At 42.4% G+C, this 26658-nt stretch overlaps 20 non-coding genes across 20 annotated transcripts; 15 read left to right on the top strand and 5 right to left on the bottom strand.

The window, feature by feature from the left end:
• The first annotated feature begins 172 nt into the window (after nucleotides 1-172).
• Nucleotides 173-313, top strand: LOC137058981 (U4 spliceosomal RNA). Its single transcript, XR_010900941.1, has one exon. It is a non-coding gene; the product is annotated as a U4 spliceosomal RNA (small nuclear RNA).
• Nucleotides 314-1214: 901 nt separating this feature from the next.
• trnas-acu (transfer RNA serine (anticodon ACU)) lies at nucleotides 1215-1296 on the bottom strand. Its single transcript has one exon. It is a non-coding gene; the product is annotated as a tRNA-Ser (tRNA).
• Nucleotides 1297-1954: 658 nt separating this feature from the next.
• Nucleotides 1955-2095, top strand: LOC137059010 (U4 spliceosomal RNA). The gene has a single exon (XR_010900968.1). It is a non-coding gene; the product is annotated as a U4 spliceosomal RNA (small nuclear RNA).
• Nucleotides 2096-2996: 901 nt separating this feature from the next.
• On the bottom strand, nucleotides 2997-3078 carry trnas-acu (transfer RNA serine (anticodon ACU)). The gene has a single exon. It is a non-coding gene; the product is annotated as a tRNA-Ser (tRNA).
• Nucleotides 3079-3736: 658 nt separating this feature from the next.
• On the top strand, nucleotides 3737-3877 carry LOC137058980 (U4 spliceosomal RNA). The gene has a single exon (XR_010900940.1). It is a non-coding gene; the product is annotated as a U4 spliceosomal RNA (small nuclear RNA).
• A 901-nt stretch (nucleotides 3878-4778) lies between these two features.
• On the bottom strand, nucleotides 4779-4860 carry trnas-acu (transfer RNA serine (anticodon ACU)). Its single transcript has one exon. It is a non-coding gene; the product is annotated as a tRNA-Ser (tRNA).
• Nucleotides 4861-5518: 658 nt separating this feature from the next.
• LOC137058979 (U4 spliceosomal RNA) lies at nucleotides 5519-5659 on the top strand. The gene has a single exon (XR_010900939.1). It is a non-coding gene; the product is annotated as a U4 spliceosomal RNA (small nuclear RNA).
• Nucleotides 5660-7300: 1641 nt separating this feature from the next.
• On the top strand, nucleotides 7301-7441 carry LOC137058945 (U4 spliceosomal RNA). The gene has a single exon (XR_010900908.1). It is a non-coding gene; the product is annotated as a U4 spliceosomal RNA (small nuclear RNA).
• A 1641-nt stretch (nucleotides 7442-9082) lies between these two features.
• Nucleotides 9083-9223, top strand: LOC137059027 (U4 spliceosomal RNA). Its single transcript, XR_010900986.1, has one exon. It is a non-coding gene; the product is annotated as a U4 spliceosomal RNA (small nuclear RNA).
• Nucleotides 9224-10864: 1641 nt separating this feature from the next.
• On the top strand, nucleotides 10865-11005 carry LOC137059026 (U4 spliceosomal RNA). Its single transcript, XR_010900985.1, has one exon. It is a non-coding gene; the product is annotated as a U4 spliceosomal RNA (small nuclear RNA).
• Nucleotides 11006-11906: 901 nt separating this feature from the next.
• On the bottom strand, nucleotides 11907-11988 carry trnas-acu (transfer RNA serine (anticodon ACU)). The gene has a single exon. It is a non-coding gene; the product is annotated as a tRNA-Ser (tRNA).
• A 658-nt stretch (nucleotides 11989-12646) lies between these two features.
• Nucleotides 12647-12787, top strand: LOC137058978 (U4 spliceosomal RNA). Its single transcript, XR_010900938.1, has one exon. It is a non-coding gene; the product is annotated as a U4 spliceosomal RNA (small nuclear RNA).
• Nucleotides 12788-14428: 1641 nt separating this feature from the next.
• LOC137058944 (U4 spliceosomal RNA) lies at nucleotides 14429-14569 on the top strand. Its single transcript, XR_010900906.1, has one exon. It is a non-coding gene; the product is annotated as a U4 spliceosomal RNA (small nuclear RNA).
• Nucleotides 14570-16210: 1641 nt separating this feature from the next.
• On the top strand, nucleotides 16211-16351 carry LOC137058977 (U4 spliceosomal RNA). Its single transcript, XR_010900936.1, has one exon. It is a non-coding gene; the product is annotated as a U4 spliceosomal RNA (small nuclear RNA).
• A 1878-nt stretch (nucleotides 16352-18229) lies between these two features.
• LOC137059031 (U4 spliceosomal RNA) lies at nucleotides 18230-18370 on the top strand. Its single transcript, XR_010900988.1, has one exon. It is a non-coding gene; the product is annotated as a U4 spliceosomal RNA (small nuclear RNA).
• A 2097-nt stretch (nucleotides 18371-20467) lies between these two features.
• On the top strand, nucleotides 20468-20608 carry LOC137059008 (U4 spliceosomal RNA). The gene has a single exon (XR_010900966.1). It is a non-coding gene; the product is annotated as a U4 spliceosomal RNA (small nuclear RNA).
• A 1641-nt stretch (nucleotides 20609-22249) lies between these two features.
• LOC137058976 (U4 spliceosomal RNA) lies at nucleotides 22250-22390 on the top strand. The gene has a single exon (XR_010900935.1). It is a non-coding gene; the product is annotated as a U4 spliceosomal RNA (small nuclear RNA).
• A 901-nt stretch (nucleotides 22391-23291) lies between these two features.
• trnas-acu (transfer RNA serine (anticodon ACU)) lies at nucleotides 23292-23373 on the bottom strand. The gene has a single exon. It is a non-coding gene; the product is annotated as a tRNA-Ser (tRNA).
• Nucleotides 23374-24031: 658 nt separating this feature from the next.
• LOC137058975 (U4 spliceosomal RNA) lies at nucleotides 24032-24172 on the top strand. The gene has a single exon (XR_010900934.1). It is a non-coding gene; the product is annotated as a U4 spliceosomal RNA (small nuclear RNA).
• A 1641-nt stretch (nucleotides 24173-25813) lies between these two features.
• Nucleotides 25814-25954, top strand: LOC137059025 (U4 spliceosomal RNA). Its single transcript, XR_010900984.1, has one exon. It is a non-coding gene; the product is annotated as a U4 spliceosomal RNA (small nuclear RNA).
• Nucleotides 25955-26658: the final 704 nt, after the last annotated feature.

Here is a 26658-nt window from a genome sequence, read left to right as displayed (position 1 = left end):
GTGAGAAGAGGACAATGAATAAATCTTTTTGTGCATTTCCCTCGCCTCTTTCATAGTCACACTATGAAGCCATCAGTGCCAGAAGCTGATTGCATAGCAGTTTAAAGCTTGATACCATCCTGTCGTTCCATGTCCAGATATGTGCATCGAAGATGTTGTGATGTTTTAGGGCATTCTTTCGCAGAGGCAATATTGTAGCCTATGAGGTTTATCCGAGGCGTGATCTTTGCTGGTTGAAAACTTTACCCAATACCCCGCTAGGTTGACTTGAAATACAGTCAGCCTTGGCAATTTTTGTCAGTCTCTTTGGAGACTTATGAACTTGTTGAAAAGAATCCTTTGTTCCTGTTGTCTGCTGTTTCTTAAACGGTTGTGAATCCATGAACACGGAGAAGTTTCGGCTTCTCAGATTTTGGGCTTTTCTCAGCCAATCTCTGTAGTACTTTGGAGTTTCTTACGCCCATGTCCAAGCACCAGAGAAGTTGTTTTATTGATCCTGTAATCAGAATGTTATCAGATATTAACCCAAGCTTTTTTGCTGTTATCAATAAAATGTAATTCAGTTAAAGCTTGCCATGATGTGTTGTAAACAGTTGGATGATGCAAGCAGCATCCCTGCAGTTGACTTTTTTTTACTAGGATCTCCGTAGAGCAAAATGGGCTAGCCTAAATGGGGGTACATTAAAGCAAAGTGCTTCAAAAAACTTTGCCTGGCTCTCTCGAACACTAAAGACATTAAACAATGAGGATGGGATTCGAACTCACGCGTGTAGAGCACAATGGATTTGCAGTCAATATCCTTAACCACTTGGCCACCTCGTCACGCGTCTGCATAAAACTGGGATGTTGTGTTTTTCTGCATCTATGTTTAGGATAATTACTTTAAAGTGGTTAAACGTTAAAGCGGTGGTAGGTACATTAAAGCAAAGTGCTTCAAACAACTTTGCCTGGCACTCTCGAACACTAAAGACATCAAACGACGAGGATGGGATTCGAAGCCACGCGTGCAGAGCACAATGGATTAGCAGTCCATCGCCTTAACCACTCGGCCACCTCGTTACGCGGCTGCGTTAAACTGGGATGTGGTGTTTTTCTGCAGCTATGTTTAGGATGATTACTTTAAAGTAGTTAAACGTTAAAGCGGTGGTAAGTACGTTAAAGCAAAGTGATGTAAACAACTTTGCCTGGCACTCTCGAACACTAAAGACAACCATCGTTGAGGATGGGATTCGAACCCACGCGTGCAGAGCACAATGGATTAGTAGTCCATCGGCTTAACCACTCGGCCACCTCGTCCCATGTCTGAAGGTCCCATGTCCCGTCCCATGACAGAATTCGTGCTTTGCAGCCACTATCATTAACACAACGGAGAAAAAGTTTACCTTAATGTGTTGTAAAAATGTTGAGGTGATGAGAGATTCGAGCTTTAGACTGACCAGCAAGAAGCAATGTATTATTTTGGTTAGGAGACTCACATTTGTGTTGATGGATGGAGATGTGCTTATGTTTTTTTGTGTGCTGATTTTACTTTATTGGAAAGAACCTAGAGAGAAAGCCTGAGTCTAGAAAAACATAGCATAGCTGGCATTGATCCTACCTCAGAAAATGTTTGCAGTGTCCTTGCACTCTTCATTATCCTACCCAACCTCGTAGAGGGCATGCTGAATCAATCCTGAACTCAAATATGTTCTTAGAGACTGAGCATTATGATCCCGCCCCTTTGCTGCCAGAATACCCATAATTCTCTGCTCCCAGATGTACCGAAGCAGTGCAATTTTTTGAGTGAGAAGAGGACAATGAATAAATCTTTTTGTGCATTTCCCTCGCCTCTTTCATAGTCACACTATGAAGCCATCAGTGCCAGAAGCTGATTGCATAGCAGTTTAAAGCTTGATACCATCCTGTCGTTCCATGTCCAGATATGTGCATCGAAGATGTTGTGATGTTTTAGGGCATTCTTTCGCAGAGGCAATATTGTAGCCTATGAGGTTTATCCGAGGCGTGATCTTTGCTGGTTGAAAACTTTACCCAATACCCCGCTAGGTTGACTTGAAATACAGTCAGCCTTGGCAATTTTTGTCAGTTTCTTTGGAGACTTATGAACTTGTTGAAAAGAATCCTTTGTTCCTGTTGTCTGCTGTTTCTTAAACGGTTGTGAATCCATGAACACGGAGAAGTTTCGGCTTCTCAGATTTTGGGCTTTTCTCAGCCAATCTCTGTAGTACTTTGGAGTTTCTTACGCCCATGTCCAAGCACCAGAGAAGTTGTTTTATTGATCCTGTAATCAGAATGTTATCAGATATTAACCCAAGCTTTTTTGCTGTTATCAATAAAATGTAATTCAGTTAAAGCTTGCCATGATGTGTTGTAAACAGTTGGATGATGCAAGCAGCATCCCTGCAGTTGACTTTTTTTTACTAGGATCTCCGTAGAGCAAAATGGGCTAGCCTAAATGGGGGTACATTAAAGCAAAGTGCTTCAAAAAACTTTGCCTGGCTCTCTCGAACACTAAAGACATTAAACAATGAGGATGGGATTCGAACTCACGCGTGTAGAGCACAATGGATTTGCAGTCAATATCCTTAACCACTTGGCCACCTCGTCACGCGTCTGCATAAAACTGGGATGTTGTGTTTTTCTGCATCTATGTTTAGGATAATTACTTTAAAGTGGTTAAACGTTAAAGCGGTGGTAGGTACATTAAAGCAAAGTGCTTCAAACAACTTTGCCTGGCACTCTCGAACACTAAAGACATCAAACGACGAGGATGGGATTCGAAGCCACGCGTGCAGAGCACAATGGATTAGCAGTCCATCGCCTTAACCACTCGGCCACCTCGTTACGCGGCTGCGTTAAACTGGGATGTGGTGTTTTTCTGCAGCTATGTTTAGGATGATTACTTTAAAGTAGTTAAACGTTAAAGCGGTGGTAAGTACGTTAAAGCAAAGTGATGTAAACAACTTTGCCTGGCACTCTCGAACACTAAAGACAACCATCGTTGAGGATGGGATTCGAACCCACGCGTGCAGAGCACAATGGATTAGTAGTCCATCGGCTTAACCACTCGGCCACCTCGTCCCATGTCTGAAGGTCCCATGTCCCGTCCCATGACAGAATTCGTGCTTTGCAGCCACTATCATTAACACAACAGAGAAAAAGTTTACCTTAATGTGTTGTAAAAATGTTGAGGTGATGAGAGATTCGAGCTTTAGACTGACCAGCAAGAAGCAATGTATTATTTTGGTTAGGAGACTCACATTTGTGTTGATGGATGGAGATGTGCTTATGTTTTTTTGTGTGCTGATTTTACTTTATTGGAAAGAACCTAGAGAGAAAGCCTGAGTCTAGAAAAACATACCATAGCTGGCATTGATCCTACCTCAGAAAATGTTTGCAGTGTCCTTGCACTCTTCATTATCCTACCCAACCTCGTAGAGGGCATGCTGAATCAATCCTGAACTCAAATATGTTCTTAGAGACTGAGCATTATGATCCCGCCCCTTTGCTGCCAGAATACCCATAATTCTCTGCTCCCAGATGTACCGAAGCAGTGCAATTTTTTGAGTGAGAAGAGGACAATGAATAAATCTTTTTGTGCATTTCCCTCGCCTCTTTCATAGTCACACTATGAAGCCATCAGTGCCAGAAGCTGATTGCATAGCAGTTTAAAGCTTGATACCATCCTGTCGTTCCATGTCCAGATATGTGCATCGAAGATGTTGTGATGTTTTAGGGCATTCTTTCGCAGAGGCAATATTGTAGCCTATGAGGTTTATCCGAGGCGTGATCTTTGCTGGTTGAAAACTTTACCCAATACCCCGCTAGGTTGACTTGAAATACAGTCAGCCTTGGCAATTTTTGTCAGTCTCTTTGGAGACTTATGAACTTGTTGAAAAGAATCCTTTGTTCCTGTTGTCTGCTGTTTCTTAAACGGTTGTGAATCCATGAACACGGAGAAGTTTCGGCTTCTCAGATTTTGGGCTTTTCTCAGCCAATCTCTGTAGTACTTTGGAGTTTCTTACGCCCATGTCCAAGCACCAGAGAAGTTGTTTTATTGATCCTGTAATCAGAATGTTATCAGATATTAACCCAAGCTTTTTTGCTGTTATCAATAAAATGTAATTCAGTTAAAGCTTGCCATGATGTGTTGTAAACAGTTGGATGATGCAAGCAGCATCCCTGCAGTTGACTTTTTTTTACTAGGATCTCCGTAGAGCAAAATGGGCTAGCCTAAATGGGGGTACATTAAAGCAAAGTGCTTCAAAAAACTTTGCCTGGCTCTCTCGAACACTAAAGACATTAAACAATGAGGATGGGATTCGAACTCACGCGTGTAGAGCACAATGGATTTGCAGTCAATATCCTTAACCACTTGGCCACCTCGTCACGCGTCTGCATAAAACTGGGATGTTGTGTTTTTCTGCATCTATGTTTAGGATAATTACTTTAAAGTGGTTAAACGTTAAAGCGGTGGTAGGTACATTAAAGCAAAGTGCTTCAAACAACTTTGCCTGGCACTCTCGAACACTAAAGACATCAAACGACGAGGATGGGATTCGAAGCCACGCGTGCAGAGCACAATGGATTAGCAGTCCATCGCCTTAACCACTCGGCCACCTCGTTACGCGGCTGCGTTAAACTGGGATGTGGTGTTTTTCTGCAGCTATGTTTAGGATGATTACTTTAAAGTAGTTAAACGTTAAAGCGGTGGTAAGTACGTTAAAGCAAAGTGATGTAAACAACTTTGCCTGGCACTCTCGAACACTAAAGACAACCATCGTTGAGGATGGGATTCGAACCCACGCGTGCAGAGCACAATGGATTAGTAGTCCATCGGCTTAACCACTCGGCCACCTCGTCCCATGTCTGAAGGTCCCATGTCCCGTCCCATGACAGAATTCGTGCTTTGCAGCCACTATCATTAACACAACAGAGAAAAAGTTTACCTTAATGTGTTGTAAAAATGTTGAGGTGATGAGAGATTCGAGCTTTAGACTGACCAGCAAGAAGCAATGTATTATTTTGGTTAGGAGACTCACATTTGTGTTGATGGATGGAGATGTGCTTATGTTTTTTTGTGTGCTGATTTTACTTTATTGGAAAGAACCTAGAGAGAAAGCCTGAGTCTAGAAAAACATACCATAGCTGGCATTGATCCTACCTCAGAAAATGTTTGCAGTGTCCTTGCACTCTTCATTATCCTACCCAACCTCGTAGAGGGCATGCTGAATCAATCCTGAACTCAAATATGTTCTTAGAGACTGAGCATTATGATCCCGCCCCTTTGCTGCCAGAATACCCATAATTCTCTGCTCCCAGATGTACCGAAGCAGTGCAATTTTTTGAGTGAGAAGAGGACAATGAATAAATCTTTTTGTGCATTTCCCTCGCCTCTTTCATAGTCACACTATGAAGCCATCAGTGCCAGAAGCTGATTGCATAGCAGTTTAAAGCTTGATACCATCCTGTCGTTCCATGTCCAGATATGTGCATCGAAGATGTTGTGATGTTTTAGGGCATTCTTTCGCAGAGGCAATATTGTAGCCTATGAGGTTTATCCGAGGCGTGATCTTTGCTGGTTGAAAACTTTACCCAATACCCCGCTAGGTTGACTTGAAATACAGTCAGCCTTGGCAATTTTTGTCAGTCTCTTTGGAGACTTATGAACTTGTTGAAAAGAATCCTTTGTTCCTGTTGTCTGCTGTTTCTTAAACGGTTGTGAATCCATGAACACGGAGAAGTTTCGGCTTCTCAGATTTTGGGCTTTTCTCAGCCAATCTCTGTAGTACTTTGGAGTTTCTTACGCCCATGTCCAAGCACCAGAGAAGTTGTTTTATTGATCCTGTAATCAGAATGTTATCAGATATTAACCCAAGCTTTTTTGCTGTTATCAATAAAATGTAATTCAGTTAAAGCTTGCCATGATGTGTTGTAAACAGTTGGATGATGCAAGCAGCATCCCTGCAGTTGACTTTTTTTTACTAGGATCTCCGTAGAGCAAAATGGGCTAGCCTAAATGGGGGTACATTAAAGCAAAGTGCTTCAAAAAACTTTGCCTGGCTCTCTCGAACACTAAAGACATTAAACAATGAGGATGGGATTCGAACTCACGCGTGCAGAGCACAATGGATTTGCAGTCAATATCCTTAACCACTTGGCCACCTCGTCACGCGTCTGCATAAAACTGGGATGTTGTGTTTTTCTGCATCTATGTTTAGGATAATTACTTTAAAGTGGTTAAACGTTAAAGCGGTGGTAGGTACATTAAAGCAAAGTGCTTCAAACAACTTTGCCTGGCACTCTCGAACACTAAAGACATCAAACGACGAGGATGGGATTCGAAGCCACGCGTGCAGAGCACAATGGATTAGCAGTCCATCGCCTTAACCACTCGGCCACCTCGTTACGCGGCTGCGTTAAACTGGGATGTGGTGTTTTTCTGCAGCTATGTTTAGGATGATTACTTTAAAGTAGTTAAACGTTAAAGCGGTGGTAAGTACGTTAAAGCAAAGTGATGTAAACAACTTTGCCTGGCACTCTCGAACACTAAAGACAACCATCGTTGAGGATGAGAGTCGAACCCACGCGTGCAGAGCACAATGGATTAGCAGTCCATCGGCTTAACCACTCGGCCACCTCGTCCCATGCCTGAAGGTCCCATGTCCCGTCCCATGACAGAATTCGTGCTTTGCAGCCACTATCATTAACACAACGGAGAAAAAGTTTACCTTAATGTGTTGTAAAAATGTTGAGGTGATGAGAGATTCGAGCCTTAGACTGACCAGCAAGAAGCAATGTATTATTTTGGTTAGGAGACTCACATTTGTGTTGATGGAAGGAGATGTGCTTATGTTTTTTTGTGTGCTGATTTTACTTTATTGGAAAGAACCTAGAGAGAAAGCCTGAGTCTAGAAAAACATAGCATAGCTGGCATTGATCCTACCTCAGAAAATGTTTGCAGTGTCCTTGCACTCTTCATTATCCTACCCAACCTTGTAGAGGGCATGCTGAATCAATGCTGAACTCAAATATGTTCTTAGAGACTGAGCATTATGATCCCGCCCCTTTGCTGCCAGAATACCCATAATTCTCTGCTCCCAGATGTACCGAAGCAGTGCAGTTTTTTGAGTGAGAAGAGGACAATGAATAAATCTTTTTGTGCATTTCCCTCGCCTCTTTCATAGTCACACTATGAAGCCATCAGTGCCAGAAGCTGATTGCATAGCAGTTTAAAGCTTGATACCATCCTGTCGTTCCATGTCCAGATATGTGCATCGAAGATGTTGTGATGTTTTATGGCATTCTTTCGCAGAGGCAATATCGTAGCCTATGAGGTTTATCCGAGGCGTGATCTTTGCTGGTTGAAAACTTTACCCAATACCCCGCTAGGTTGACTTGAAATACAGTCAGCCTTGGCAATTTTTGTCAGTCTCTTTGGAGACTTATGAACTTGTTGAAAAGAATCCTTTGTTCCTGTTGTCTGCTGTTTCTTAAACGGTTGTGAATCCATGAACACGGAGAAGTTTCGGCTTCTCAGATTTTGGGCTTTTCTCAGCCAATCTCTGTAGTACTTTGGAGTTTCTTACGTCCATGTCCAAGCACCAGAGAAGTTGTTTTATTGATCCTGTAATCAGAATGTTATCAGATATTAACCCAAGCTTTTTTGCTGTTATCAATAAAATGTAATTCAGTTAAAGCTTGCCATGATGTGTTGTAAACAGTTGGATGATGCAAGCAGCATCCCTGCAGTTGACTTTTTTTTACTAGGATCTCCGTAGAGCAAAATAGGCTAGCCTAAATGGGGGTACATTAAAGCAAAGTGCTTTAAACAACTTTGCCTGGCACTCTCGAACACCAAAGACAACCATCGTTGAGGATGGGTTTCAAACCCACATGTGCAGAGCACAATGGATTAGCAGTCCATCGCCTTAACCACTCAGCCACCTCGTCACGCGTCTGCATTGAACTGGGATGTGGTGTTTTTCTGCAGCTATGTTTAGGATGATTACTTTAAAGTAGTTAAACGTTAAAGCGGTGGTAAGTACGTTAAAGCAAAGTGCTTTAAACAACTTTGCTTGGCACTCTCGAACATCAAAGACAACCATCGTTGAGGATGGGTTTCAAACCCACACATGCAGAGCACAATGGATTAGCAGTCCATCACCTTAACCACTCAGCCACCTCGTCACGCTGCTGCATTAAACTGGGATGTGGTGTTTTTCTGCAGCTATGTTTAGGATGATTACTTTAAAGTAGTTAAACGTTAAAGCGGTGGTAAGTACGTTAAAGCAAAGTGCTTTAAACAACTTTGCCTGGCACTCTCGTACACTAAAGACAACCATCGTTGAGGATGGGATTCAAACCCATGCGTGTAGAGCACAATGGATTAGTAGTCCATCGGCTTAACCACTCGGCCACCTCGTCCCATGTCTGAAAGTCCCATGTCCCGTCCCATGACAGAATTCGTGCTTTGCAGCCACTATCATTAACACAACAGAGAAAAAGTTTACCTTAATGTGTTGTAAAAATGTTGAGGTGATGAGAGATTCGAGCTTTAGACTGACCAGCAAGAAGCAATGTATTATTTTGGTTAGGAGACTCACATTTGTGTTGATGGATGGAGATGTGCTTATGTTTTTTTGTGTGCTGATTTTACTTTATTGGAAAGAACCTAGAGAGAAAGCCTGAGTCTAGAAAAACATAGCATAGCTGGCATTGATCCTACCTCAGAAAATGTTTGCAGTGTCCTTGCACTCTTCATTATCCTACCCAACCTCGTAGAGGGCATGCTGAATCAATCCTGAACTCAAATATGTTCTTAGAGACTGAGCATTATGATCCCGCCCCTTTGCTGCCAGAATACCCATAATTCTCTGCTCCCAGATGTACCGAAGCAGTGCAATTTTTTGAGTGAGAAGAGGACAATGAATAAATCTTTTTGTGCATTTCCCTCGCCTCTTTCATAGTCACACTATGAAGCCATCAGTGCCAGAAGCTGATTGCATAGCAGTTTAAAGCTTGATACCATCCTGTCGTTCCATGTCCAGATATGTGCATCGAAGATGTTGTGATGTTTTAGGGCATTCTTTCGCAGAGGCAATATTGTAGCCTATGAGGTTTATCCGAGGTGTGATCTTTGCTGGTTGAAAACTTTACCCAATACCCCGCTAGGTTGACTTGAAATACAGTCAGCCTTGGCAATTTTTATTAGTCTCTTTGGAGACTTATGAACTTGTTGAAAAGAATCCTTTGTTCCTGTTGTCTGCTGTTTCTTAAACGGTTGTGAATCCATGAACACGGAGAAGTTTCGGCTTCTCAGATTTTGGGCTTTTCTCAGCCAATCTCTGTAGTACTTTGGAGTTTCTTACGCCCATGTCCAAGCACCAGAGAAGTTGTTTTATTGATCCTGTAATCAGAATGTTATCAGATATTAACCCAAGCTTTTTTGCTGTTATCAATAAAATGTAATTCAGTTAAAGCTTGCCATGATGTGTTGTAAACAGTTGGATGATGCAAGCAGCATCCCTGCAGTTGACTTTTTTTTACTAGGATCTCCGTAGAGCAAAATAGGCTAGCCTAAATGGGGGTACATTAAAGCAAAGTGCTTTAAACAACTTTGCCTGGCACTCTCGAACACCAAAGACAACCATCGTTGAGGATGGGTTTCAAACCCACATGTGCAGAGCACAATGGATTAGCAGTCCATCGCCTTAACCACTCAGCCACCTCGTCACGCGTCTGCATTGAACTGGGATGTGGTGTTTTTCTGCAGCTATGTTTAGGATGATTACTTTAAAGTAGTTAAACGTTAAAGCGGTGGTAAGTACGTTAAAGCAAAGTGCTTTAAACAACTTTGCTTGGCACTCTCGAACACCAAAGACAACCATCGTTGAGGATGGGTTTCAAACCCACACATGCAGAGCACAATGGATTAGCAGTCCATCACCTTAACCACTCAGCCACCTCGTCACGCTGCTGCATTAAACTGGGATGTGGTGTTTTTCTGCAGCTATGTTTAGGATGATTACTTTAAAGTAGTTAAACGTTAAAGCGGTGGTAAGTACGTTAAAGCAAAGTGCTTTAAACAACTTTGCCTGGCACTCTCGTACACTAAAGACAACCATCGTTGAGGATGGGATTCAAACCCACGCGTGTAGAGCACAATGGATTAGTAGTCCATCGGCTTAACCACTCGGCCACCTCGTCCCATGTCTGAAAGTCCCATGTCCCGTCCCATGACAGAATTCGTGCTTTGCAGCCACTATCATTAACACAACAGAGAAAAAGTTTACCTTAATGTGTTGTAAAAATGTTGAGGTGATGAGAGATTCGAGCTTTAGACTGACCAGCAAGAAGCAATGTATTATTTTGGTTAGGAGACTCACATTTGTGTTGATGGATGGAGATGTGCTTATGTTTTTTTGTGTGCTGATTTTACTTTATTGGAAAGAACCTAGAGAGAAAGCCTGAGTCTAGAAAAACATAGCATAGCTGGCATTGATCCTACCTCAGAAAATGTTTGCAGTGTCCTTGCACTCTTCATTATCCTACCCAACCTCGTAGAGGGCATGCTGAATCAATCCTGAACTCAAATATGTTCTTAGAGACTGAGCATTATGATCCCGCCCCTTTGCTGCCAGAATACCCATAATTCTCTGCTCCCAGATGTACCGAAGCAGTGCAATTTTTTGAGTGAGAAGAGGACAATGAATAAATCTTTTTGTGCATTTCCCTCGCCTCTTTCATAGTCACACTATGAAGCCATCAGTGCCAGAAGCTGATTGCATAGCAGTTTAAAGCTTGATACCATCCTGTCGTTCCATGTCCAGATATGTGCATCGAAGATGTTGTGATGTTTTAGGGCATTCTTTCGCAGAGGCAATATTGTAGCCTATGAGGTTTATCCGAGGTGTGATCTTTGCTGGTTGAAAACTTTACCCAATACCCCGCTAGGTTGACTTGAAATACAGTCAGCCTTGGCAATTTTTATTAGTCTCTTTGGAGACTTATGAACTTGTTGAAAAGAATCCTTTGTTCCTGTTGTCTGCTGTTTCTTAAACGGTTGTGAATCCATGAACACGGAGAAGTTTCGGCTTCTCAGATTTTGGGCTTTTCTCAGCCAATCTCTGTAGTACTTTGGAGTTTCTTACGCCCATGTCCAAGCACCAGAGAAGTTGTTTTATTGATCCTGTAATCAGAATGTTATCAGATATTAACCCAAGCTTTTTTGCTGTTATCAATAAAATGTAATTCAGTTAAAGCTTGCCATGATGTGTTGTAAACAGTTGGATGATGCAAGCAGCATCCCTGCAGTTGACTTTTTTTTACTAGGATCTCCGTAGAGCAAAATGGGCTAGCCTAAATGGGGGTACATTAAAGCAAAGTGCTTCAAAAAACTTTGCCTGGCTCTCTCGAACACTAAAGACATTAAACAATGAGGATGGGATTCGAACTCACGCGTGTAGAGCACAATGGATTTGCAGTCAATATCCTTAACCACTTGGCCACCTCGTCACGCGTCTGCATAAAACTGGGATGTTGTGTTTTTCTGCATCTATGTTTAGGATAATTACTTTAAAGTGGTTAAACGTTAAAGCGGTGGTAGGTACATTAAAGCAAAGTGCTTCAAACAACTTTGCCTGGCACTCTCGAACACTAAAGACATCAAACGACGAGGATGGGATTCGAAGCCACGCGTGCAGAGCACAATGGATTAGCAGTCCATCGCCTTAACCACTCGGCCACCTCGTTACGCGGCTGCGTTAAACTGGGATGTGGTGTTTTTCTGCAGCTATGTTTAGGATGATTACTTTAAAGTAGTTAAACGTTAAAGCGGTGGTAAGTACGTTAAAGCAAAGTGATGTAAACAACTTTGCCTGGCACTCTCGAACACTAAAGACAACCATCGTTGAGGATGGGATTCGAACCCACGCGTGCAGAGCACAATGGATTAGTAGTCCATCGGCTTAACCACTCGGCCACCTCGTCCCATGTCTGAAGGTCCCATGTCCCGTCCCATGACAGAATTCGTGCTTTGCAGCCACTATCATTAACACAACAGAGAAAAAGTTTACCTTAATGTGTTGTAAAAATGTTGAGGTGATGAGAGATTCGAGCTTTAGACTGACCAGCAAGAAGCAATGTATTATTTTGGTTAGGAGACTCACATTTGTGTTGATGGATGGAGATGTGCTTATGTTTTTTTGTGTGCTGATTTTACTTTATTGGAAAGAACCTAGAGAGAAAGCCTGAGTCTAGAAAAACATACCATAGCTGGCATTGATCCTACCTCAGAAAATGTTTGCAGTGTCCTTGCACTCTTCATTATCCTACCCAACCTCGTAGAGGGCATGCTGAATCAATCCTGAACTCAAATATGTTCTTAGAGACTGAGCATTATGATCCCGCCCCTTTGCTGCCAGAATACCCATAATTCTCTGCTCCCAGATGTACCGAAGCAGTGCAATTTTTTGAGTGAGAAGAGGACAATGAATAAATCTTTTTGTGCATTTCCCTCGCCTCTTTCATAGTCACACTATGAAGCCATCAGTGCCAGAAGCTGATTGCATAGCAGTTTAAAGCTTGATACCATCCTGTCGTTCCATGTCCAGATATGTGCATCGAAGATGTTGTGATGTTTTAGGGCATTCTTTCGCAGAGGCAATATTGTAGCCTATGAGGTTTATCCGAGGCGTGATCTTTGCTGGTTGAAAACTTTACCCAATACCCCGCTAGGTTGACTTGAAATACAGTCAGCCTTGGCAATTTTTGTCAGTCTCTTTGGAGACTTATGAACTTGTTGAAAAGAATCCTTTGTTCCTGTTGTCTGCTGTTTCTTAAACGGTTGTGAATCCATGAACACGGAGAAGTTTCGGCTTCTCAGATTTTGGGCTTTTCTCAGCCAATCTCTGTAGTACTTTGGAGTTTCTTACGCCCATGTCCAAGCACCAGAGAAGTTGTTTTATTGATCCTGTAATCAGAATGTTATCAGATATTAACCCAAGCTTTTTTGCTGTTATCAATAAAATGTAATTCAGTTAAAGCTTGCCATGATGTGTTGTAAACAGTTGGATGATGCAAGCAGCATCCCTGCAGTTGACTTTTTTTTACTAGGATCTCCGTAGAGCAAAATGGGCTAGCCTAAATGGGGGTACATTAAAGCAAAGTGCTTCAAAAAACTTTGCCTGGCTCTCTCGAACACTAAAGACATTAAACAATGAGGATGGGATTCGAACTCACGCGTGCAGAGCACAATGGATTTGCAGTCAATATCCTTAACCACTTGGCCACCTCGTCACGCGTCTGCATAAAACTGGGATGTTGTGTTTTTCTGCATCTATGTTTAGGATAATTACTTTAAAGTGGTTAAACGTTAAAGCGGTGGTAGGTACATTAAAGCAAAGTGCTTCAAACAACTTTGCCTGGCACTCTCGAACACTAAAGACATCAAACGACGAGGATGGGATTCGAAGCCACGCGTGCAGAGCACAATGGATTAGCAGTCCATCGCCTTAACCACTCGGCCACCTCGTTACGCGGCTGCGTTAAACTGGGATGTGGTGTTTTTCTGCAGCTATGTTTAGGATGATTACTTTAAAGTAGTTAAACGTTAAAGCGGTGGTAAGTACGTTAAAGCAAAGTGATGTAAACAACTTTGCCTGGCACTCTCGAACACTAAAGACAACCATCGTTGAGGATGAGAGTCGAACCCACGCGTGCAGAGCACAATGGATTAGCAGTCCATCGGCTTAACCACTCGGCCACCTCGTCCCATGCCTGAAGGTCCCATGTCCCGTCCCATGACAGAATTCGTGCTTTGCAGCCACTATCATTAACACAACGGAGAAAAAGTTTACCTTAATGTGTTGTAAAAATGTTGAGGTGATGAGAGATTCGAGCCTTAGACTGACCAGCAAGAAGCAATGTATTATTTTGGTTAGGAGACTCACATTTGTGTTGATGGAAGGAGATGTGCTTATGTTTTTTTGTGTGCTGATTTTACTTTATTGGAAAGAACCTAGAGAGAAAGCCTGAGTCTAGAAAAACATAGCATAGCTGGCATTGATCCTACCTCAGAAAATGTTTGCAGTGTCCTTGCACTCTTCATTATCCTACCCAACCTTGTAGAGGGCATGCTGAATCAATGCTGAACTCAAATATGTTCTTAGAGACTGAGCATTATGATCCCGCCCCTTTGCTGCCAGAATACCCATAATTCTCTGCTCCCAGATGTACCGAAGCAGTGCAGTTTTTTGAGTGAGAAGAGGACAATGAATAAATCTTTTTGTGCATTTCCCTCGCCTCTTTCATAGTCACACTATGAAGCCATCAGTGCCAGAAGCTGATTGCATAGCAGTTTAAAGCTTGATACCATCCTGTCGTTCCATGTCCAGATATGTGCATCGAAGATGTTGTGATGTTTTATGGCATTCTTTCGCAGAGGCAATATCGTAGCCTATGAGGTTTATCCGAGGCGTGATCTTTGCTGGTTGAAAACTTTACCCAATACCCCGCTAGGTTGACTTGAAATACAGTCAGCCTTGGCAATTTTTGTCAGTCTCTTTGGAGACTTATGAACTTGTTGAAAAGAATCCTTTGTTCCTGTTGTCTGCTGTTTCTTAAACGGTTGTGAATCCATGAACACGGAGAAGTTTCGGCTTCTCAGATTTTGGGCTTTTCTCAGCCAATCTCTGTAGTACTTTGGAGTTTCTTACGTCCATGTCCAAGCACCAGAGAAGTTGTTTTATTGATCCTGTAATCAGAATGTTATCAGATATTAACCCAAGCTTTTTTGCTGTTATCAATAAAATGTAATTCAGTTAAAGCTTGCCATGATGTGTTGTAAACAGTTGGATGATGCAAGCAGCATCCCTGCAGTTGACTTTTTTTTACTAGGATCTCCGTAGAGCAAAATAGGCTAGCCTAAATGGGGGTACATTAAAGCAAAGTGCTTTAAACAACTTTGCCTGGCACTCTCGAACACCAAAGACAACCATCGTTGAGGATGGGTTTCAAACCCACATGTGCAGAGCACAATGGATTAGCAGTCCATCGCCTTAACCACTCAGCCACCTCGTCACGCGTCTGCATTGAACTGGGATGTGGTGTTTTTCTGCAGCTATGTTTAGGATGATTACTTTAAAGTAGTTAAACGTTAAAGCGGTGGTAAGTACGTTAAAGCAAAGTGCTTTAAACAACTTTGCTTGGCACTCTCGAACACCAAAGACAACCATCGTTGAGGATGGGTTTCAAACCCACACATGCAGAGCACAATGGATTAGCAGTCCATCACCTTAACCACTCAGCCACCTCGTCACGCTGCTGCATTAAACTGGGATGTGGTGTTTTTCTGCAGCTATGTTTAGGATGATTACTTTAAAGTAGTTAAACGTTAAAGCGGTGGTAAGTACGTTAAAGCAAAGTGCTTTAAACAACTTTGCCTGGCACTCTCGTACACTAAAGACAACCATCGTTGAGGATGGGATTCAAACCCACGCGTGTAGAGCACAATGGATTAGTAGTCCATCGGCTTAACCACTCGGCCACCTCGTCCCATGTCTGAAAGTCCCATGTCCCGTCCCATGACAGAATTCGTGCTTTGCAGCCACTATCATTAACACAACAGAGAAAAAGTTTACCTTAATGTGTTGTAAAAATGTTGAGGTGATGAGAGATTCGAGCTTTAGACTGACCAGCAAGAAGCAATGTATTATTTTGGTTAGGAGACTCACATTTGTGTTGATGGATGGAGATGTGCTTATGTTTTTTTGTGTGCTGATTTTACTTTATTGGAAAGAACCTAGAGAGAAAGCCTGAGTCTAGAAAAACATAGCATAGCTGGCATTGATCCTACCTCAGAAAATGTTTGCAGTGTCCTTGCACTCTTCATTATCCTACCCAACCTCGTAGAGGGCATGCTGAATCAATCCTGAACTCAAATATGTTCTTAGAGACTGAGCATTATGATCCCGCCCCTTTGCTGCCAGAATACCCATAATTCTCTGCTCCCAGATGTACCGAAGCAGTGCAATTTTTTGAGTGAGAAGAGGACAATGAATAAATCTTTTTGTGCATTTCCCTCGCCTCTTTCATAGTCACACTATGAAGCCATCAGTGCCAGAAGCTGATTGCATAGCAGTTTAAAGCTTGATACCATCCTGTCGTTCCATGTCCAGATATGTGCATCGAAGATGTTGTGATGTTTTAGGGCATTCTTTCGCAGAGGCAATATTGTAGCCTATGAGGTTTATCCGAGGCGTGATCTTTGCTGGTTGAAAACTTTACCCAATACCCCGCTAGGTTGACTTGAAATACAGTCAGCCTTGGCAATTTTTGTCAGTCTCTTTGGAGACTTATGAACTTGTTGAAAAGAATCCTTTGTTCCTGTTGTCTGCTGTTTCTTAAACGGTTGTGAATCCATGAACACGGAGAAGTTTCGGCTTCTCAGATTTTGGGCTTTTCTCAGCCAATCTCTGTAGTACTTTGGAGTTTCTTACGCCCATGTCCAAGCACCAGAGAAGTTGTTTTATTGATCCTGTAATCAGAATGTTATCAGATATTAACCCAAGCTTTTTTGCTGTTATCAATAAAATGTAATTCAGTTAAAGCTTGCCATGATGTGTTGTAAACAGTTGGATGATGCAAGCAGCATCCCTGCAGTTGACTTTTTTTTACTAGGATCTCCGTAGAGCAAAATGGGCTAGCCTAAATGGGGGTACATTAAAGCAAAGTGCTTCAAAAAACTTTGCCTGGCTCTCTCGAACACTAAAGACATTAAACAATGAGGATGGGATTCGAACTCACGCGTGTAGAGCACAATGGATTTGCAGTCAATATCCTTAACCACTTGGCCACCTCGTCACGCGTCTGCATAAAACTGGGATGTTGTGTTTTTCTGCAGCTATGTTTAGGATGATTACTTTAAAGTAGTTAAACGTTAAAGCGGTGGTAGGTACGTTAAAGCAAAGTGCTTTAAACAACTTTGCCTGGCACTCTCGAACACTAAAGACATCAAACGACGAGGATGGGATTCGAACTCACGCGTGCAGAGCACAATGGATTTGCAGTCAATATCCTTAACCACTTGGCCACCTCGTCACGCGTCTGCATAAAACTGGGATGTTGTGTTTTTCTGCATCTATGTTTAGGATAATTACTTTAAAGTGGTTAAACGTTAAAGCGGTGGTAGGTACATTAAAGCAAAGTGCTTCAAACAACTTTGCCTGGCACTCTCGAACACTAAAGACATCAAACGACGAGGATGGGATTCGAAGCCACGCGTGCAGGGCACAATGGATTAGCAGTCCATCGCCTTAACCACTCGGCCACCTCGTTACGCGGCTGCATTAAACTGGGATGTGGTGTTTTTCTGCAGCTATGTTTAGGATGATTACTTTAAAGTAGTTAAACGTTAAAGCGGTGGTAAGTACGTTAAAGCAAAGTGATGTAAACAACTTTGCCTGGCACTCTCGAACACTAAAGACAACCATCGTTGAGGATGATATTCGAACCCAAGTGTGCAGAGCACATTGGATTAGCAGTCCATCGGCTTAACCACTCGGCCACCTCGTCCCATGCCTGAAGGTCCCATGTCCCGTCCCATGACAGAATTCGTGCTTTGCAGCCACTATCATTAACACAACGGAGAAAAAGTTTACATTAATGTGTTGTAAAAATGTTGAGGTGATGAGAGATTCGAGCCTTAGACTGACCAGCAAGAAGCAATGTATTATTTTGGTTAGGAGACTCACATTTGTGTTGATGGAAGGAGATGTGCTTATGTTTTTTTGTGTGCTGATTTTACTTTATTGGAAAGAACCTAGAGAGAAAGCCTGAGTCTAGAAAAACATAGCATAGCTGGCATTGATCCTACCTCAGAAAATGTTTGCAGTGTCCTTGCACTCTTCATTATCCTACCCAACCTCGTAGAGGGCATGCTGAATCAATCCTGAACTCAAATATGTTCTTAGAGACTGAGCATTATGACCCCGCCCCTTTGCTGCCAGAATACCCATAATTCTCTGCTCCCAGATGTACCGAAGCAGTGCAATTTTTTGAGTGAGAAGAGGACAATGAATAAATCTTTTTGTGCATTTCCCTCGCCTCTTTCATAGTCACACTATGAAGCCATCAGTGCCAGAAGCTGATTGCATAGCAGTTTAAAGCTTGATACCATCCTGTCGTTCCATGTCCAGATATGTGCATCGAAGATGTTGTGATGTTGTAGGGCATTCTTTCGCAGAGGCAATATCGTAGCCTATGAGGTTTATCTGAGGCGTGATCTTTGCTGGTTGAAAACTTTACCCAATACCCCGCTAGGTTGACTTGAAATACAGTCAGCCTTGGCAATTTTTGTCAGTGTCTTTGGAGACTTATCAACTTGTTGAAAAGAATCCTTTGTTCCTGTTGTCTGCTGTTTCTTAAACGGTTGTGAATCCATGAACACGGAGAAGTTTCGGCTTCTCAGATTTTGGGCTTTTCTCAGCCAATCTCAGTAGTACTTTGGAGTTTCTTACGCCCATGTCCAAGCACCAGAGAAGTTGTATTATTGATCCTGTAATCAGAATGTTATCAGATATTAACCCAAGCTTTTTTGCTGTTATCAATAAAATGTAATTCAGTTAAAGCTTGCCATGATGTGTTGTAAACAGTTGGATGATGCAAGCAGCATCCCTGCAGTTGACTTTTTTTTACTAGGATCTCCGTAGAGCAAAATGGGCTAGCCTAAATGGGGGTACATTAAAGCAAAGTGCTTCAAAAAACTTTGCCTGGCTCTCTCGAACACTAAAGACATTAAACAATGAGGATGGGATTCGAACTCATGCGTGCAGAGCACAATGGATTTGCAGTCAATATCCTTAACCACTTGGCCACCTCGTCACGTGTCTGCATAAAACTGGGATGTTGTGTTTTTCTGCATCTATGTTTAGGATGATTACTTTAAAGTGGTTAAACGTTAAAGCTGTGGTAGGTACATTAAAGCAAAGTGCTTCAAACAACTTTGCCTGGCACTCTCGAACACTAAAGACATCAAACGACGAGGATGGGATTCGAAGCCACGCGTGCAGAGCACAATGGATTAGCAGTCCATCGCCTTAACCACTCGGCCACCTCGTCTCACGTCTGCATAAAACTGGGCTCTGGTGTTTTTCTGCAGCTATGTTTAGGATGATTACTTTAAAGTAGTTAAACGTTAAAGCGGTGGTAAGTACTTTAAAGCAAAGTGCTTTAAAAAACTTTGCCTGGCACTCTCGAACACCAAAGACAACCATCGTTGAGGATGGGTTTCAAACCCACACGTGCAGAGCACAATGGATTAGCAGTCCATCGCCTTAACCACTCAGCCACCTCGTCACGCGGCTGCATTAAACTGGGATGTGGTGTTTTTCTGCAGCTATGTTTAGGATGATTACTTTAAAGTGGTTAAACGTTTAAGCGGTGGTAGGTACATTAAAGCAAAGTGCTTCAAACAACTTTGCCTGGCACTCTCGAACACTAAAGACATCAAACGACGAGAATGGCATTCGAACCCACGCGTGCAGAGCACAATGGATTAGCAGTCCATCGCCTTAACCACTCGGCCACCTCGTCACGTGTCTGCATGAAACTGGGATGTGATGTTTTTCTGCATCTATGTTTAGGATGATTACTTTAAAGTAGTTAAACGTTAAAGCGGTGGTAAGTACGTTAAAGCAAAGTGCTTTAAACAACTTTGCCTGGCACTCTCGAACACTAAAGACAACCATCGTTGAGGATGGGATTCAAACCCACGCGTGCAGAGCACAATGGATTAGCAGTCCATCGGCTTAACCACTCGGCCACCTCGTCCCATGTCTGAAGGGACAGAATTCGTGCTTTGCAGCCACTATCATTAACACAACGGAGAAAAAGTTTACCTTAATGTGTTGTAAAAATGTTGAGGTGATGAGAGATTCGAGCCTTAGACTGACCAGCAAGAAGCAATGTATTATTTTGGTTAGGAGACTCACATTTGTGTTGATGGAAGGAGATGTGCTTATGTTTTTTTGTGTGCTGATTTTACTTTATTGGAAAGAACCTAGAGAGAAAGCCTGAGTCTAGAAAAACATAGCATAGCTGGCATTGATCCTACCTCAGAAAATGTTTGCAGTGTCCTTGCACTCTTCATTATCCTACCCAACCTCGTAGAGGGCATGCTGAATCAATGCTGAACTCAAATATGTTCTTAGAGACTGAGCATTATGATCCCGCCCCTTTGCTGCCAGAATACCCATAATTCTCTGCTCCCAGATGTACCGAAGCAGTGCAGTTTTTTGAGTGAGAAGAGGACAATGAATAAATCTTTTTGTGCATTTCCCTCGCCTCTTTCATAGTCACACTATGAAGCCATCAGTGCCAGAAGCTGATTGCATAGCAGTTTAAAGCTTGATACCATCCTGTCGTTCCATGTCCAGATATGTGCATCGAAGATGTTGTGATGTTTTATGGCATTCTTTCGCAGAGGCAATACCGTAGCCTATGAGGTTTATCCGAGGCGTGATCTTTGCTGGTTGAAAACTTTACCCAATACCCCGCTAGGTTGACTTGAAATACAGTCAGCCTTGGCAATTTTTGTCAGTCTCTTTGGAGACTTATGAACTTGTTGAAAAGAATCCTTTGTTCCTGTTGTCTGCTGTTTCTTAAACGGTTGTGAATCCATGAACACGGAGAAGTTTCGGCTTCTCAGATTTTGGGCTTTTCTCAGCCAATCTCTGTAGTACTTTGGAGTTTCTTACGTCCATGTCCAAGCACCAGAGAAGTTGTTTTATTGATCCTGTAATCAGAATGTTATCAGATATTAACCCAAGCTTTTTTGCTGTTATCAATAAAATGTAATTCAGTTAAAGCTTGCCATGATGTGTTGTAAACAGTTGGATGATGCAAGCAGCATCCCTGCAGTTGACTTTTTTTTACTAGGATCTCCGTAGAGCAAAATAGGCTAGCCTAAATGGGGGTACATTAAAGCAAAGTGCTTTAAACAACTTTGCCTGGCACTCTCGAACACCAAAGACAACCATCGTTGAGGATGGGTTTCAAACCCACATGTGCAGAGCACAATGGATTAGCAGTCCATCGCCTTAACCACTCAGCCACCTCGTCACGTGTCTGCATTGAACTGGGATGTGGTGTTTTTCTGCAGCTATGTTTAGGATGATTACTTTAAAGTAGTTAAACGTTAAAGCGGTGGTAAGTACGTTAAAGCAAAGTGCTTTAAACAACTTTGCTTGGCACTCTCGAACACCAAAGACAACCATCGTTGAGGATGGGTTTCAAACCCACACATGCAGAGCACAATGGATTAGCAGTCCATCACCTTAACCACTCAGCCACCTCGTCACGCTGCTGCATTAAACTGGGATGTGGTGTTTTTCTGCAGCTATGTTTAGGATGATTACTTTAAAGTAGTTAAACGTTAAAGCGGTGGTAAGTACGTTAAAGCAAAGTGCTTTAAACAACTTTGCCTGGCACTCTCGTACACTAAAGACAACCATCGTTGAGGATGGGATTCAAACCCACGCGTGTAGAGCACAATGGATTAGTAGTCCATCGGCTTAACCACTCGGCCACCTCGTCCCATGTCTGAAGGTCCCATGTCCCGTCCCATGACAGAATTCGTGCTTTGCAGCCACTATCATTAACACAACAGAGAAAAAGTTTACCTTAATGTGTTGTAAAAATGTTGAGGTGATGAGAGATTCGAGCTTTAGACTGACCAGCAAGAAGCAATGTATTATTTTGGTTAGGAGACTCACATTTGTGTTGATGGATGGAGATGTGCTTATGTTTTTTTGTGTGCTGATTTTACTTTATTGGAAAGAACCTAGAGAGAAAGCCTGAGTCTAGAAAAACATACCATAGCTGGCATTGATCCTACCTCAGAAAATGTTTGCAGTGTCCTTGCACTCTTCATTATCCTACCCAACCTCGTAGAGGGCATGCTGAATCAATCCTGAACTCAAATATGTTCTTAGAGACTGAGCATTATGATCCCGCCCCTTTGCTGCCAGAATACCCATAATTCTCTGCTCCCAGATGTACCGAAGCAGTGCAATTTTTTGAGTGAGAAGAGGACAATGAATAAATCTTTTTGTGCATTTCCCTCGCCTCTTTCATAGTCACACTATGAAGCCATCAGTGCCAGAAGCTGATTGCATAGCAGTTTAAAGCTTGATACCATCCTGTCGTTCCATGTCCAGATATGTGCATCGAAGATGTTGTGATGTTTTAGGGCATTCTTTCGCAGAGGCAATATTGTAGCCTATGAGGTTTATCCGAGGCGTGATCTTTGCTGGTTGAAAACTTTACCCAATACCCCGCTAGGTTGACTTGAAATACAGTCAGCCTTGGCAATTTTTGTCAGTCTCTTTGGAGACTTATGAACTTGTTGAAAAGAATCCTTTGTTCCTGTTGTCTGCTGTTTCTTAAACGGTTGTGAATCCATGAACACGGAGAAGTTTCGGCTTCTCAGATTTTGGGCTTTTCTCAGCCAATCTCTGTAGTACTTTGGAGTTTCTTACGCCCATGTCCAAGCACCAGAGAAGTTGTTTTATTGATCCTGTAATCAGAATGTTATCAGATATTAACCCAAGCTTTTTTGCTGTTATCAATAAAATGTAATTCAGTTAAAGCTTGCCATGATGTGTTGTAAACAGTTGGATGATGCAAGCAGCATCCCTGCAGTTGACTTTTTTTTACTAGGATCTCCGTAGAGCAAAATGGGCTAGCCTAAATGGGGGTACATTAAAGCAAAGTGCTTCAAAAAACTTTGCCTGGCTCTCTCGAACACTAAAGACATTAAACAATGAGGATGGGATTCGAACTCACGCGTGCAGAGCACAATGGATTTGCAGTCAATATCCTTAACCACTTGGCCACCTCGTCACGCGTCTGCATAAAACTGGGATGTTGTGTTTTTCTGCATCTATGTTTAGGATAATTACTTTAAAGTGGTTAAACGTTAAAGCGGTGGTAGGTACATTAAAGCAAAGTGCTTCAAACAACTTTGCCTGGCACTCTCGAACACTAAAGACATCAAACGACGAGGATGGGATTCGAAGCCACGCGTGCAGAGCACAATGGATTAGCAGTCCATCGCCTTAACCACTCGGCCACCTCGTTACGCAGCTGCGTTAAACTGGGATGTGGTGTTTTTCTGCAGCTATGTTTAGGATGATTACTTTAAAGTAGTTAAACGTTAAAGCGGTGGTAAGTACGTTAAAGCAAAGTGATGTAAACAACTTTGCCTGGCACTCTCGAACACTAAAGACAACCATCGTTGAGGATGGGATTCGAACCCACGCGTGCAGAGCACAATGGATTAGTAGTCCATCGGCTTAACCACTCGGCCACCTCGTCCCATGTCTGAAGGTCCCATGTCCCGTCCCATGACAGAATTCGTGCTTTGCAGCCACTATCATTAACACAACAGAGAAAAAGTTTACCTTAATGTGTTGTAAAAATGTTGAGGTGATGAGAGATTCGAGCTTTAGACTGACCAGCAAGAAGCAATGTATTATTTTGGTTAGGAGACTCACATTTGTGTTGATGGATGGAGATGTGCTTATGTTTTTTTGTGTGCTGATTTTACTTTATTGGAAAGAACCTAGAGAGAAAGCCTGAGTCTAGAAAAACATACCATAGCTGGCATTGATCCTACCTCAGAAAATGTTTGCAGTGTCCTTGCACTCTTCATTATCCTACCCAACCTCGTAGAGGGCATGCTGAATCAATCCTGAACTCAAATATGTTCTTAGAGACTGAGCATTATGATCCCGCCCCTTTGCTGCCAGAATACCCATAATTCTCTGCTCCCAGATGTACCGAAGCAGTGCAATTTTTTGAGTGAGAAGAGGACAATGAATAAATCTTTTTGTGCATTTCCCTCGCCTCTTTCATAGTCACACTATGAAGCCATCAGTGCCAGAAGCTGATTGCATAGCAGTTTAAAGCTTGATACCATCCTGTCGTTCCATGTCCAGATATGTGCATCGAAGATGTTGTGATGTTTTAGGGCATTCTTTCGCAGAGGCAATATTGTAGCCTATGAGGTTTATCCGAGGCGTGATCTTTGCTGGTTGAAAACTTTACCCAATACCCCGCTAGGTTGACTTGAAATACAGTCAGCCTTGGCAATTTTTGTCAGTCTCTTTGGAGACTTATGAACTTGTTGAAAAGAATCCTTTGTTCCTGTTGTCTGCTGTTTCTTAAACGGTTGTGAATCCATGAACACGGAGAAGTTTCGGCTTCTCAGATTTTGGGCTTTTCTCAGCCAATCTCTGTAGTACTTTGGAGTTTCTTACGCCCATGTCCAAGCACCAGAGAAGTTGTTTTATTGATCCTGTAATCAGAATGTTATCAGATATTAACCCAAGCTTTTTTGCTGTTATCAATAAAATGTAATTCAGTTAAAGCTTGCCATGATGTGTTGTAAACAGTTGGATGATGCAAGCAGCATCCCTGCAGTTGACTTTTTTTTACTAGGATCTCCGTAGAGCAAAATAGGCTAGCCTAAATGGGGGTACATTAAAGCAAAGTGCTTTAAACAACTTTGCCTGGCACTCTCGAACACCAAAGACAACCATCGTTGAGGATGGGTTTCAAACCCACATGTGCAGAGCACAATGGATTAGCAGTCCATCGCCTTAACCACTCAGCCACCTCGTCACGCGTCTGCATTGAACTGGGATGTGGTGTTTTTCTGCAGCTATGTTTAGGATGATTACTTTAAAGTAGTTAAACGTTAAAGCGGTGGTAAGTACGTTAAAGCAAAGTGCTTTAAACAACTTTGCTTGGCACTCTCGAACACCAAAGACAACCATCGTTGAGGATGGGTTTCAAACCCACACATGCAGAGCACAATGGATTAGCAGTCCATCACCTTAACCACTCAGCCACCTCGTCACGCTGCTGCATTAAACTGGGATGTGGTGTTTTTCTGCAGCTATGTTTAGGATGATTACTTTAAAGTAGTTAAACGTTAAAGCGGTGGTAAGTACGTTAAAGCAAAGTGCTTTAAACAACTTTGCCTGGCACTCTCGTACACTAAAGACAACCATCGTTGAGGATGGGATTCAAACCCACGCGTGTAGAGCACAATGGATTAGTAGTCCATCGGCTTAACCACTCGGCCACCTCGTCCCATGTCTGAAAGTCCCATGTCCCGTCCCATGACAGAATTCGTGCTTTGCAGCCACTATCATTAACACAACAGAGAAAAAGTTTACCTTAATGTGTTGTAAAAATGTTGAGGTGATGAGAGATTCGAGCTTTAGACTGACCAGCAAGAAGCAATGTATTATTTTGGTTAGGAGACTCACATTTGTGTTGATGGATGGAGATGTGCTTATGTTTTTTTGTGTGCTGATTTTACTTTATTGGAAAGAACCTAGAGAGAAAGCCTGAGTCTAGAAAAACATAGCATAGCTGGCATTGATCCTACCTCAGAAAATGTTTGCAGTGTCCTTGCACTCTTCATTATCCTACCCAACCTCGTAGAGGGCATGCTGAATCAATCCTGAACTCAAATATGTTCTTAGAGACTGAGCATTATGATCCCGCCCCTTTGCTGCCAGAATACCCATAATTCTCTGCTCCCAGATGTACCGAAGCAGTGCAATTTTTTGAGTGAGAAGAGGACAATGAATAAATCTTTTTGTGCATTTCCCTCGCCTCTTTCATAGTCACACTATGAAGCCATCAGTGCCAGAAGCTGATTGCATAGCAGTTTAAAGCTTGATACCATCCTGTCGTTCCATGTCCAGATATGTGCATCGAAGATGTTGTGATGTTTTAGGGCATTCTTTCGCAGAGGCAATATTGTAGCCTATGAGGTTTATCCGAGGTGTGATCTTTGCTGGTTGAAAACTTTACCCAATACCCCGCTAGGTTGACTTGAAATACAGTCAGCCTTGGCAATTTTTATTAGTCTCTTTGGAGACTTATGAACTTGTTGAAAAGAATCCTTTGTTCCTGTTGTCTGCTGTTTCTTAAACGGTTGTGAATCCATGAACACGGAGAAGTTTCGGCTTCTCAGATTTTGGGCTTTTCTCAGCCAATCTCTGTAGTACTTTGGAGTTTCTTACGCCCATGTCCAAGCACCAGAGAAGTTGTTTTATTGATCCTGTAATCAGAATGTTATCAGATATTAACCCAAGCTTTTTTGCTGTTATCAATAAAATGTAATTCAGTTAAAGCTTGCCATGATGTGTTGTAAACAGTTGGATGATGCAAGCAGCATCCCTGCAGTTGACTTTTTTTTACTAGGATCTCCGTAGAGCAAAATGGGCTAGCCTAAATGGGGGTACATTAAAGCAAAGTGCTTCAAAAAACTTTGCCTGGCTCTCTCGAACACTAAAGACATTAAACAATGAGGATGGGATTCGAACTCACGCGTGTAGAGCACAATGGATTTGCAGTCAATATCCTTAACCACTTGGCCACCTCGTCACGCGTCTGCATAAAACTGGGATGTTGTGTTTTTCTGCATCTATGTTTAGGATAATTACTTTAAAGTGGTTAAACGTTAAAGCGGTGGTAGGTACATTAAAGCAAAGTGCTTCAAACAACTTTGCCTGGCACTCTCGAACACTAAAGACATCAAACGACGAGGATGGGATTCGAAGCCACGCGTGCAGAGCACAA

The sequence above is a fragment of the Pseudorasbora parva genome, chromosome 22 (genome assembly GCF_024679245.1).
Source record: "Pseudorasbora parva isolate DD20220531a chromosome 22, ASM2467924v1, whole genome shotgun sequence".
Lineage (NCBI taxonomy): Eukaryota > Metazoa > Chordata > Actinopteri > Cypriniformes > Gobionidae > Pseudorasbora > Pseudorasbora parva.
The sequence above is the reverse complement of the archived record's forward strand: the minus strand, read 5'-3'. Positions and strand labels throughout refer to the sequence as shown.